Below are 14936 nucleotides of genomic sequence, written 5' to 3'. Positions count from 1 at the left end.
CTTTTGATCATCTATACAAAATTGTTTTATATTTTCGGTTTGTGTATTTTTAATTCTTTTGTAGTGGAGAAGAAACATGGTGAAAAAAATATCTAGCTGGCTTTTGACTTAAACAGTAGCTTCCTTTTGAAACATAAAGAATACAGTACAGTGAAAATAAATAAAAAGAAACAAGGTCCACATCTCTGGAATTAAATATGAGCTATGCATATCCTTTTGGAACAAAACAAACTTGGATTAAAGGGATGGTTTGGAGTAATTTCACCATAGGGTCCTTTGCACCATGACCTCGAGCCAAACACCCCCCAGAAGCTTTTTTTTCCCTTGGTCTAACATTGGTTGAGTTAGCGCTATCAGCCGAATGGCTTAGTGCAGGCGCTAATGGAACCAAAGGTGTATCTCGTAAATTACCCCACTGATAATGCCCAGAATGGTACCAAACTTCTACAGTAGTACAAATAGGTTCTGTACTCTAAAATGAGGCATTGGAAAGTTTATAAGTACACCAGGAGTTTATTTCAATTACACTTGCCTGATGGCTTCTCCTCTCTGCTGCTACCGCTGCTAGCTAGCTAGCTCTCCGATTCTCCTCCATTAGTTGTAGCTCCTCGTCCGTGTATTCAGGCTCGAATAGGTACGGGCGACCTTCGAAATTGATACACTCATCGTCGCGTACGATGTTAACCTCAAACTCTGCCATTTCGTTGATCTCTTCTTCTGTTCTCTCGCTTCTTGCTCCTCCTTCACTACTTTACCGGTAGTCTCTTCTGGCAATAGATGCCGTGCTCTGTTAGACCAAGGGAAAAGCTTCTGGGGGGGTGTTTGGCTCGAGGTCATGGTGCAAAGGACCCTAGAGTGAAATTACTCCGAACCATCCCTTTAATGGCATTGCACATCCTGAAGCTAGTGAGCTTTGCTTCACATTGTGTCATTCAGATAATCTGGCAAAGCTTCCCTTGAACCTGGCATCCACAAAGCTGCATATGTTCAGAACATTCTTCATTTCCGTTGTATATCTCAGCTGCATTAACAGGTCTTCTCTTATTACAAGTTGTATTTGTTTACAGTGAGAGTGCTGTCTTCCTCTTGATCTTGAAGTATCTCATTGTTGATGTGCTCCAGTAAGGAAAGTGTGAGTTGTTTTTCTAAGGCCAGGACATCAGTGAAATCACGAAGAGGGTTAAGGCTTAAGGCCATTTTATAGTTGTGCGTAAAATCGACAGCGTACCCCCGTCTAAGCCGGACCCTAGCCTGACGCGCACCTCTCGAAAAATGTATGTACACGTCGCAGCGACGCACGTAGCTCGGCCATGGCTTGGTAGCGTTGCATTTCCCCCGGCTCATTTCCTGGTTCTCCTTCTCCATAAACAACATGAAATCAAGGAGAGGGTTAACTTTTCCTGCTACAGATTTCCCACCGTGGTCAGAAAGAACAAGGGAGACACTTTGTTTCTCTCACTATGACTCTAGAATCGCTACTCGCTCCAAAGTTATTCGCTGTCACTCTCTCACTTCTCCCTCGCTCTATCACCCACTCCCCACACACACACTGCCGGCTCGAAGCACATACCAGCGCACAAGTATAAACATCATCATTCACAAACGGTGTAAAGTTTGACTGTGTTTTACTGTAGAGGATTCAACACCGGTATGTAACAATTTGTAGCTGCTGTCAGAGAAACAACACAGACGGTGCGTTCAATGAAACTGGTAAACTACAGCCTCGTGGTGCATTTGAAGTTATTCTAAATATCCTTTTCCCATCTGGCGGCTCAACAGCAATTTACTACTGAAATTAGTTACTGTTATTGTTATACATTATTATTAAATCATTTCATTTTGACCATATGGCCTTAGCAATAAACAAGCCGTTCTTTAATGTCACCAACTGTTGTTTAGTACCTTTTTTTTCTTTTCTTTTTTTACTTTCTTAAAAAGTATCGGTTTAGGCACCGTTAATTATGTATGCGATTAATTTGGATTAATTAATCACAGAGTATGTAATTAATTAGATTACATTTTTTAAGCGATTGACAGCCCTAGAATAAACTGAACTGTCATCCATACATATTTGTTTTAATTCATTGTAATACTCTTTTTAATTATTCATCTAGTTTTGCATTTGGCCTGAGAAAATCATGTTTATTTTGGTTTGTTTAAAGTTTTAGTTTTAGAACATATCTCACGCAGTGTTATTAATAACTGAAATGCAGTTAATGGGTATAGTCCTTGAAGTCTACAAACTCCTGATGTTATGTAAGTGTTTTATGTGTGGAGTGTGGCTTGACAAATGAGGCGCTAAAGCCGTCCAAACTGAGGCAGCATATTGAGAAAAGAGACCCAACTCTTGCTGGAAAGCCATAGGACTACTTCAAAAGAAAAGAAAATGAGCTACAATTACAGAAAATGTCAATTGTTTATTTTTCCAACACAATCTAAATGTGCTTTGAAAGCTAGCTACTTGGTATCGAGACCTGTGGCACATACCAAGAAATCCTTCACAATTGCGGAGGAATTGGTTCTACCAGCTGCTGTGTGGATATGTGCCCCCAAATGATTAGAGAGAATAGTGCTATAAAGCTGTTGACAGTGAGTCGGAGGATTTCAGAAATATCCTCGGACATACAGACCCAGGTTCTGGAAAGAATAAAAGGTACCCCCATTGTTTTCTTCTCAACTGGATGAGTCCACTGACATTAGCGATGCCGCATTACTGCTGGTTTTTGTACGTTATCATTGGAGCAGTGGGTTGCATGAAGATGCTTTTCTGTGGAGAGATACCAACACAAACTTCGTCTCAGGAAGGTTTTCGTTGCCTGGAGGAGTACTTCACCCAGAATGGCCTGAATTGGGAGATCTGTGTTGGCGCATGCAGTGACGGTGCGGCATCAATGACATTGCAGCGTCATCAGGCAGATACTCGATCTGGCACATAAAGCTAAATAGACACTGAATTTTCTTCATTGTAAAAGCCTTGCATCAAAAAAGATGTCACTGGAGTTCTATGAAGTGATGGATATGGTCGTGAAAACAGTCAACTTCATTAAAAAGAATACTATGAACTCAAGATGCTTTTCTCAATTGTGTAATAGCACGGAGGTAGATTATGTCCAGCAGCTGTACCACAGTTTTGTAAGATGGCTCTCCAGAGGACTGGTCCTCAGTTATCTCCTTGAACTGAGAACTATTTACTTACAGAGAAAACGTCACCACTGGGACACCACTATTCAGATTTGAAGTTCCAGGCTAGGCTTGCTTACCTCTCTGACATATTTTCATTGCTGAACCAGTTGAACCTTACACTCCAAGTGAGAAATAGCAGCATATTTTTGGTTGCTGACAAAGTAGAGGCTTTCAAATGAAAACTGGCATTGTGGACCCTGAGGGCCCAGGAGGAGAGGAACAACATGTTTACTCTCTTGAGTGAAATATTGGAGAACTCACAACACGTGAACATGTTTTCACCAGCAACATTGGACACTGTGTCAGCAATGTTGCCATATCTAATGGAGTCTTTTGGACACAGTCATTTTCCACCTCTGTCATGTTGTAGTGATCACAATATAATTACTCTATCACTTGAAGTTGCTTTGGTAATTACACTTGAAGTGTAGTTACCCAGCATCTCACACAGTTGACAGAGAAATTTGCTAAATATATCTCTGAGGATCCCAGCGAAGGACATCTGTGGATCTTGGACTCATTTCTGGAAGATGCCAATGCAAATGACATTACCCTGCCCATAGATTTGAAATCCCAGATCCTGGAATTTTCAGTTGACAGCATACAGTTATATTGTGAAAATCTTACAATGGGAATATTACATTCTTAGTATGTGTTATGTGTTCATGTTGATCACAGATATGGAGAAAAACTACTGGTATTGGAACCCCAAAGATGAAGACAACGGCATCACCTGTTCTTGTTCTGTTTCATGTTTAAAGTGGCTATATGTAACATTCAGCTTGTATTGATTCTAGCGGCCGCTTTGGACAAAAGGGATAGTGTTTTTACCACACCTGCTGTCGTAAAGGTCTTTTATTTATGGTGCTGTATTGCCCACTGTATATTACTGAGTTAGCGTTACCGGGAGGTCATATAGTAATGATGAATGTTTTGCTTAAGTTACAGATGCATCATTGCATTTCAAGTGTAGCATAGGGTAACTTAGCCTACTTCGGTTGTCTCGTGAGCTAAACCCGGTATCACTGTCACTGTGTTACGAGCCAAAGCATTAAGAGATTGTTGTAGCAACCAACGTAATAATAACTTAGATTAATATGGCGCATATCATGAAATCCACGGACGCTTTACACAAGTAACGTTACAGGGGGACAAGGGAAAAGAAAATAGTAGGCCAACACAAACACGGAGTAAAGGGGAAACCTCCGCGCTAAATGGAAGGGGGATGTAATTTAATGTAGGCCACTGACGTACAATCTAATCGCGCACTGTAAAGTTATTTTATGAATAAAATAGCCATATTAAATACCTGAGGGCCAATTCGGGGTCGGTTTTGAATCATTTACAATGACATAATTGTCTCCATCTGTTGAAAGCCTGACCGAGTGTGACTCGCGTTATCGTTATCGTTGTCTTTCACTTTCCTTTTCCCTTTTATCTTTTAGTTGTTCTTCGTTTATTTCCTTCTTTTCTGTGATGGTCCTGCCCCAGTATCAGCCATAACTACAACAGATAATTTGTAAAATAACAAACAAATACAATTAGGCCTATATAAAGACAACTCCTGCTTCCTTTTACATGGCTCCGCTGGCATTCGCTGACACCGATGTTAATAAGAAATCTGTGACCCATCAGAATGTATGACTGTAGCGCCATCTACCTGCCACAAATCATTCTGTGACTGTGCAGGAAAAATCTGACCTGGGCAGATGCCTTACTAGAAACTATATAAAAATAGCATTCTTTTCACTGTTAGTCTCGTTTGCTGTTACAGGTCATATATGATCATTGTATGAAAAATGACAGAGCTTTAGAAACATTAAAAAGTTACATATAGTCACTTTAACTCTACTGTTAATTATTGAATCATTAATTCTTGTTCTTAGGACCGACACTTTCATTTAATAAATTCCTTTTGACCGAGAATGCCGTGCTTTTATGGTTTATGTTGGCTTCTCCCATCCAATTGTATACCTCCTGTTTGCTTTTATTGTTTTTATTTAATTCAAGGCTCCCACCTGTATAAGAGGGGGTGGTGTTGTTGTAGTTCATTAATACATTTAGAACAGACTAGTAGATTACATTATTAAAATAGAGAAGATCAGCCAAAATAATTTGGGATTTTTATTAATGGGCCATGTCCAGTTGCAAGTATGAATGGGTGGGCCTTGAAGTAGAAAAGGTTGAGAACCCCTGATCTAAAGGACAAGTGTATGACTCCTAGAATATTTTGTGTCTTTCTTTGTGCATTCATCCGTGAGTGATGGCAGCTGGCAGAAAGGCGCTGACCCATGCTGACCCCAGGCGTGCCAAAAGGGGCTGTGTGGGAAAGACGTGGGTGGACATGGACCACTTCCTCTGCCTCAGCAGATCCCAGAGCGGAGAAAGCCCCCAGAGCCAGCCGAGGCTACAGAGCAGCCCACGCGGCTTGGAGAGTGTGCAATGATATGGAAACTTTTTAACAGTCTGTGTGTGCATGCCTAAGTCTCTATGACACTGGGGCCCAATCCCAATCTCTATCCTTGAACCCTGACCCTAGGACTTAATTGACTTCACCTGGAAAGTGCTTGAGTGCCAGAGGCTGCAAGGGCTCGAACTGGTATAAATAAGGAATGGGTCAGCTCTTTACAACATATCACGTTGTTTTGAAATCATGTAATGTAGGCCTAGCATTGTTTACAGCATTTTTATATGTACCATCCACAGTCTGTGTTAATATATAAATATAAATTATTAAACATATTTATATCCCGGAGGTGTCACGGATGGCTTAAAATAGAATAGAGTGAGACTTTATTTAACCAGGTTCATTCTACCAGGTTCTCTATATCTGTATATCTGTATCGGTGTCTCTGTGTCCCAACCGGCACCAGCAGATGGCCGCCCACCAAGAGCCTGGGTCTGCCCGAGGTTTCGCCTAAAAGGAAGTTTTTCCTTGCCACTGTTGCACTAAATGCTACGGTAGGGAGGCTAATAGGAGTGCATGATATATCGACTTAATATCGTTATCGCGATATCACGTTGCGCAATATTATATCGAAAGTGTCACAATGAGTATGCAATATTTTGTTTATTTTGTGGAGCGATGCGTCCCGTCCATTGACTGTGTGGCTTAGTTGTCTTCAAATTTAGAGCCCGCTTGAAACGCTAAAATGATCATGTTTCATTGGCCAGTTACCGTGCCACTTGCACATGTATGTCAGCGCACAGGTCCACTACATGAAAAACCCTATGCTGCGTACCACGTGACTTGTGTGCATATTTCGTCAGAGTGACAGTGTAAGTGAAGAAATAGAGAGAGACAACAAAACAGAACAAATCAGAGAAGCGAAAGAAAAGAAAGGACCTAAAGAGAGAGCAAAGGGAGTCAGTGGCGCAAAAGAAAGAACACAAAAGTAAGAAAATGAGTGTTGCTCAGGGAGAAGACAAAATAACAGAGATTGAAGAGGAAACAAAAGTTATGCCTCCTCGGTAGCTTGAAAATACTTTGGCTTTAAGACAACAGATGTTTCACAGGCTAATGCACTATGCAAAACATGTCGAATGGTGATAAACCGCGCAAGAGGGAATACAACAAACAAAAGCCACTTCACGATGAGTGCATGATACTAAACCAAAAAAAAACCTGTTGCAGTTAATACGCGAGAGTTAGCCAAACAAGCCTCGCTAGCGAATGCTTTTGCTAATGGCACAAAGTATGACAAGAACTCGAAGAGACATACCAAAATCACCAATGCTATAACATATTATTTGTCCAAAGATATGATGACCATCCACACAGTGGATAAAAAAGACTTAAAGAAGCTTCTGAATGAACTAGACAAACGGTACCAAATCTCATCCCGCACCTATTTCTCACAGGTAGCTATCCCACAACTTTATAAAAGGTGGTGCAGGCAGAGTTTGGAGTCAGATATATTGAATATTTTTCATCCACGACCCACCTGTGGTCCAGCCGCACTACCGAGACGTATATAAGTCTCACTGTGCATTATATTGTTATGAATCTATGAATATTGTTACGATGCGTTTTCCCTTAACTTTTGTAATTTTACATATGTTTAAAAATATCAAAATTAATATCGATATCGTAATATTCATAATTGATATCGCAATATGACATTTTATCAATATCGTGCAACCCTACCAGCAGTTGAAGAAGTTCTGTGTTGAGGGATGGCCGACAAGTTCTCTATTGAAAGAGTGTTCCAGCCATATCTAGCATTCTCAGGTGAGTTCACAGTCCAAAATGGTCTGCTACTATATGGCAGCAGGATTGTCATCCCAGCATCACTAAGAGCAGACATGCTGTCCAAGCATGAAGGTCATTTGGGAATAACAAAATGCAGAGAGAGAGAGCTAAACATTGAGTGTGGTGGCCAGGCCTCAGCAGAGAGCTGACACAAATGGCAGAGGACTGTGACGTGTGTAGCCGTGAGAAAATAAATCTCAGAGAAACAATGATGCCTAGGGAGTTCCTGCCTAGACCATGGTCTACCGTAGGAGCAGATTTATTTCAGACAGAAATTGGTCATTGTTCACTATTTTTCAAGATACTTTGAAGTGGCCAATCTGACATCCACAACATCTGGAGCAGTGATTGAGCACTTTAAATCTATCTTTGCACTTCATGGAATAGCTGAACTGGTATGCTCGGACAACGGACCTCAGTTTGCATCCGAGCCATTCAGAAAGTTTGCACAGGACTGGGGCTTCTGCCGTGTGACGTCCATTCCTCATTTCCCACAAAGCAACGGAGCAGCTGAGCAGGCCGTGAGAACAATCTAAGGTCTCCTTAAGAAATCCAACGACCCTTATCTTGCCCTCATGGCCTACCGCGCTGCTCCTCTGGCGAACGGTTACAGTGCCACAGAGCTTCTGATGGGAAGGAAAATAAGAACACCTGTTCCCATCATCCCATCCTAGCTCAACCCTAGAGGCGCGGACATGAAGAACTGGAAAATAAAAGAACAAAGATACAGACAAAAACAGCGTGAGAACTATGATTGAAGACACAGAGCACGTGACATGTCACACCTTCAACCTGGCGATCATGTGTGGGTCAAGGACATGATGGAGAGAGGCACAGTGGTATGTACAGCTGGCACGCCAAGGTCCTACATCATGGAGACTCCCAGGGGCTTCCCGCGAATAAACAGGTACCACCTCTCGTCAACCCCTGTGGCTCCTGAAACACCTACCAACATAACTGAGCCAGCACCTGAGGGCACTGATCATGACGTGGTGCATGCTCCTGTCACACCTGAAGTCCAGTGTGACCCCAGTCAGCAGACTCCAGTGTGTTAGCGACATTTTCCTGCCAGAATCAGGAAGCCTCCCACTTAACTGAAAGACTTTGTTTGTTCAAATAAGAGAAACCTGAGTTAAAGAGAACAGTTGATTGTTGAAAACTTTAGCTGTTTTGAAGGTGCCGTTTAAGTGTTTGCAGAAGCATCAATTTAAAGTGTTTCATAGCTAAGCAGTATGGTAAAAGTTAAGAGGAGCCATATGTGTTATTATTGCTACTGCTTTTGATAATATTTGAATGATAGAACACTTCGTAGTTTGTTTTAGAATGAAATGTACAGTTTGTTAGAGGAGCTCGAGAATCAGCATCTTACCGAGCCGCCATCTTGACGCTTTTCGTCAAGCCGACTGTGCCAACCGTCTCAGACTCTGACTGACGCATCTGACAAGGCTTTTTCATCCTCAACATGTAGTTTAACTGCGGTTGGCATCCATAGCCTGCATTTTGCATTACCGCCATCACAAATACACAAATAGGTAGTTTACAATAATATTTTCATTGCAAAATACTAAGTTGATTTACAATACAAATTAGATGCACGGACACAGATACACATTCACAGATATGAATCACTGCATTCATTTGTGCATTTTGTTTCACGAGTCACAAATGAGAGGCACGGATACAACAGATTTACAGATATAAATCACTCTGCATTCATTTGTGCATTGTTTACAGATTAGAATCACTTTGCATTTATTTGTGCACAGTATTTCACAAGTTCCAAATTGATATGAGACTGTTTTAGTACCACAGATAACCTCAGTACATGTTGCTATCAGCGTTCCAACTAATTTAAGTGGATCTAAAAGTTCTAAAAATCTAAAAACCTATTTTGTCACCTATTTTTAATTTACTAAGGCCTTACTCTTGTGCCAAATGTCCTTGTTAGTTTTAGTCATATTTAGTCATTCACATATCTTTTTTTGTTAGTCTAGTTTTAGTCGACTAAAAGTCTCGTCATTTTAGTCTAGTTTTAGTCAAAAGAAAACTCAATATATTAGTCAAGATTTAGTCAAAACATTTTAGTCTTTTTTTAAATAAATTATTTCTGAGGTTATTTCTGATAACCATTTCAGTCAAATAGTGTTTCACACATCTCAAATATTGGTTAAATGTCATAATTACCTGACAAAACACACTTTGTTAAACGCGTCTGGTTTTCTGATTTAAGAGACACATTCACAAATGATGAACTTGTTCTGAAGAGTATTTTATTTTGAACCAACACAATTCAAAAGCTGGTGGTGGTGTTTTTCCTCGATATTTTTTTGTCCGCAGTGCTTCCCGTCAGTGATAATGACACATTCTGACTTTTTGTCAATATCATTGTACGTAAAATGCGACCAAATATCGAGCCTCTTCCTTCTACCTAGCATGTCGTCGTTGCTCGTCGCTCTGGCAGAAATCTCTGGTGTTCACTACTGTCTATGGGTGTTGTGTTCTTGCTCCATCCTCCATGTAGTTTCGTGTTGCCACAGGCTGGCAGCAACAGCACAAACTCATTTGAAATATTTTGAAGGCGTAACAGCTGAATATTCTATCTCATGATGAAAAAGTAGAGACGATTGTGGACGAAAATGAAGAGAGATTTTATCTTAGTTTTTATTTTTTGCAAAACACTTCAGTCTTGTCTTTTTTCATCAACAATAATGCATGTTAATTTAGTCTTAGTCAGTTGTTGACGGACATATTTAGTCTTGTCTCGTCTGACGAAATTAACACTACTTTGGTTCCACATTGCATATATCAATCTACATATACAAATTTAAATAAACATGAGTTGCCAAATATACTTTTTTCAGCCAAGGAGCCCTTACAGGATAGCGAATATACCGGGGACCCCGGCAGCTTTGTTATATTAGAAAGTAATATATGAACTTTTATAGATTTAAAAATGTAAGTACACAGTGAACTATCACATTAACTTCATCAGTAGATCCCAAATGGTAGCTACAGCCCTCGCAACAACTTGCAACATTGATGGCTCAAACTAACTCACAGACAGTGGTATAGCATATACTGTAACCTCAACCATCAAATTAGATCAGATGAAAGCACATCAGTCCCAGTTCACTGGCCATGAAGTCAGAAAAAGCCAAAAGAGTTCTAACCGGACAACCCAGTCTCACACAGTGGAACACTGAGATACATTTGGATAATGACTGGAATGAGCACATCATTTGGCTTAGACAGTGTGTGGAAGTCCTTTGTTGCTAGCAAAGGTCAATCCTTCCTGACCCATCTCATTAGAGGAAGGGGCCGATTGTCACAGCGGAACGCTGCAGGAGCTTTTGGCAAAATGCAACCCCCTGAGAAAAGCAAACTCTGATTTAGAATCTCCTATTATGTGTTATTGCTACAGAGAAAGATACAGAAATGAATGGGGACATCAGACACTCCTTTTCAAATCATAATGACAGTGGTGGATTTCATCAAGTGCACAGTTTCATGCCTTCATTACTGTTATCACATAGCCTCTCAGAGCCTCTGCCTTTCTACTCTACCCAGTTGGTCTCATCTTTGCACTGTCTATGTTTTATCCTGTGCCAGGTGCAAAAAAAAAAACTCAGTTTAAAAACATTAAAAAAGATAATGCTTTTATAAAGGGTAACCTGCATGTCTCCTGCATGGGAACACCAAAGCAGCTCATGCAAATGATAACCTCTGACATGTTACATTCAAGTTTAGCTGAAACTGAATTCTCAAAATGTTTGTGTAAGGAAATATAAGCTATACAGATAGTTAAGATGCTGTGCATATTTTTTCCTCTTAAAAACAGGATAAAACCATTTCTTTGCAATATGTGTGTGTCTAATCCCTATTGTTGATTGTACAAAATGAGTGTACTTAACGTTAAAAAGCATGTGACTAAGAGCTGTTACACACCAACCAGACGGCAGACCGTCGGCAGAAAAGGCAGTTGGACTGATCAGTCGGGTCCCCGAGGTCCAAAAAAATGCCTCAAAACACACTGAGGTGACGCCGACTTGAGTGTACGCTCTGCGTGTGCGTGAAACGTAATACGTCTCCATAGCAGCAGGCGGCGCTTCTCTGTATTGTTTCCCAGAAAATGAAAACCGGCAGGTGATTGGACGAACTCGTCATGTGGTTCTTTTTTCTCCGGAAATTCACAGCCAGACTGTCATGGCGGCTTGTTCAGAATACGATCTCATATTGCACTAAAATAGTTCACCGAAACGTGTTTCTGAAAACATTTTAAGCGAGAAATAGGCCATGCAGTAGCTGAATCTGTCTTCATTTCAGATCGACAAAGGTCAGTTTAAAAGATTTTCGTCAGATTATGAGAGGCTCATCCGCTCTCCACTTCCGGGTGAATCCCGACTGCCCTGTCTCCGACTGAACATGTCAGGTCGGCCAAAATGAAGGCCGACGGCTCCTCCGACAGATGACGGCACGGAACACACCGAACAGACTTGAGTCACCGACCTCGCCAGACTGTCCAACGGCCGATTATCGGGTTGGTGTTTCAGCGCCATTAAACATCAGTCAAGCTTCCACTAATGAAGTGGAAACTGTCAGATCTGTAACAAGGATCTTGTAACCTTCCTCACATTAATACATGAAAGAAACAAACGTCATATTTTCATTATGTTTACCTCCACAATGAGGTGTTTTCAGCTTGGCCTGTGTGTTTCTTTGTTTATTGGTTTGTTTGTTTGCCTGAATAAAACTACTGGCTCGATTTTCATGAAACTCGGTGGAAGAGTGTAGCTTGGGCCGAGGAAAAATCCGCAATTGAATGCAAGTCTAAAAATGTAACAAAAAAACGGGGTCCCATGATGTTGTTAGCGCCAACTAGAAGGATGGAGTTAACAAATTAGAGTTGCAGTAGGTAGAAATCAAAAGCGCCAGAATTTGAGTAAGACCTCTTCCTGCAGCTCTTGCTCTCCCCGCTGGAATTAAAAGCTGTGGTACGTGCAACTGAAGGTAAATATGGTGCAACTTGCGAAAGCTTGTAGACTTGAAGTGAGCATTTGTAGAACACGATGTGGGAACTTGCAAAACGAACATCTATTTTAACATCTATCTGTGAACCTATCCTGCTCGCTAGCAGGTTCTCTTCAACTAACCCTGAGTTTCTTTCTCCTTATAACCCAATGTGTTATAATTCTTTACCTCCCCATGAAAAGAAATAAGGTGAGTAAGTACGTTTTTATCATGGTACACCATCAGTTAGATGTAAGGTGTAAACCTCAATAGGCCTCTCTGTATCTTCCCCTTGTGGCAGCTGACAATGTGTCTTCATCATCCTCCTGTAAGAAAAATGTAAAACATGTGTTCTACTCTCTAATCCATTATGAACTGTGGAGTTTTAAGAGAATTTACAACTGCATGGTCTGTTATAGCAGGCTCCACCAGACAGATTTACACCATCTGTAACTGGTGGAAGATAAGAAGATGTGAAGAAGAAGAAGTGCCCAACATAATTTAAATTTTGTTTTTACAACAATGCAGGCCACATCACAATTTCACAAAATAATAACTGCATTAAGTCACCTTAAAATAGATTTTGTCCATTAATCAGACGTAACGTATAAACTCCCGATAATAAGCCAACTTCCGGCAAGTCGCGGAGTTGAGGTTTTGCAGAAACGGACAAACGACCAGCGGAGTAGTAAGGTTACGAGGCAGAGAGCCAGCCGCTTAATGAGTCAGATTAACTTCATGCTTCATCCACACAAAGCACATTGCTATCGCCATGAGTGACAGCTCTATTCAGCTCGTTTTCTGTGAACAATGTGGCGAGGGGGTAACGTTAAGGCGGAGTTAGCAAGCTAACATTGACCCATTGCCGCTGGGTCTAACTGTCCCTCCTCACTATGAAAACTCACAACGGTCGCCATTTTGTTGTGTACCAATCAAATGACCACAGGAAACAGTTCAATGGCCTTTATATCCATTTCATTTCTATGGAAATACCCCTCCGCCCTTCAATTTGGAGAGCCCCTCGTCTCTATCCGCCCCATGAACAGAGAAACCCGGGGGCTCAGTCCGGTAGCCCAGCTGACTGCCAGGTCTCAGTGAGGCAGATTACATTGCAGTTACTGATGTTTGGCTTGAAAGAGATCCGTGCCCGTAGCTCGCAAAGCTTGTTGTCCAGAGACTGCACGTTAGTCTGTAACATACTGGGGAGTGGGGGTTGGTGAGTGTGCAGCCTCATCTGGACCAGGACCTCGGCTTGCCTGTCTCTCCCTCTGCTGGGTTTTGGTCAAGCATCTCCTGTAATTCAGCAAACACATAATCCACCAAAGCAAATGTTAAAGGATTATTTTAATTCAATCAAGACATTTACCTCTCTTCTCACCAGACACCACCGTGTTTCTCAATACCCCTATTTTCCATAAGGCGCGTCTGCGCTGCATTCTGGAGGGGCCACAGCCGCCGCGAGGAATCACGGCCATTGAAGTCAATGCTTTGATGTTTCACCAGCCGCGCCGCATCCCAAAAGCGTGCGTGAAGCGGCTCTCCGCTCCGCTAAAGATACGCGCCAGGTCTATTTTGACGCGAGCTGTGGGCCGTTTGGACAGCAAGTGATAGCGAGAGCATCCAGGCAATTTACCAAAACACACATCATAATATCGTATCCTCCTCTACAACACCACGGACGACGAGAGATTCATAGAGACAATAAAATCTGAGTCGGGCAGGCAAGATGCTCCGCTTCTGCGACACTCCCGGTGTGGTATGACGCGTGGCGGAGGACGGTTAGAACGTACAAGCTGCCCATAGATGTGGCACCTCAGTGTTCTACACTGCACTGGTAAATTTAGAGCCCCTGAAGGAAAAACATCTGTTTAAATAAACCAGAACACTGTTCCACAAATATACTCTGGCTGTTCCTAAAACTTTCTGCTGTTTTCTGGAATTCTTGTAGCCGCTGGGTAAACCTGCTGTTATTTTAGCTGGACTCAGTGTATACTTGCTAGTATCTATAATGATTCTTTTTAGAGCATGTGCATGTGTGTATGGGTCATTGCGTCCTGGCAGAAATAAATAAAACCAATTTACATATTTATTTTATTTCAGTAACACACCAAAAGGAACATACAAAAGTTAAATAAAAGGTCAGTCATTATTTTTTCTTATATAAATAGTGGCCTTTTATGTGTGGGTTTTGCTATATATATATATATATATATATACCTCAAACACAGAGCCTCTTTCTTTGACATCCTGGGAAAATCAAGAGAAATCAACCAAGACATCAGGAAAAGAATTGTGGACCTCCACAAGTGTGGCTCATCCTTAGGTGCAATTTCCAGATGCCTGAAGGTCCCACGTTCATCTGTTCAGACAATAATACGCAAGTATAAAAAACATGGGAATGTACAACCATCATACCGCTCAGGAAGGAGACGGATTCTGAGTCCCAGAGAGGAACATTTTTTGGTGCGAAATGTGCGAATCAATCCCAGGACAA

This window comes from Sander vitreus, chromosome 6, assembly GCF_031162955.1.
Source record: "Sander vitreus isolate 19-12246 chromosome 6, sanVit1, whole genome shotgun sequence".
Classification (NCBI taxonomy): Eukaryota; Metazoa; Chordata; class Actinopteri; order Perciformes; family Percidae; genus Sander; species Sander vitreus.
The sequence above is the reverse complement of the archived record's forward strand: the minus strand, read 5'-3'. Positions refer to the sequence as shown.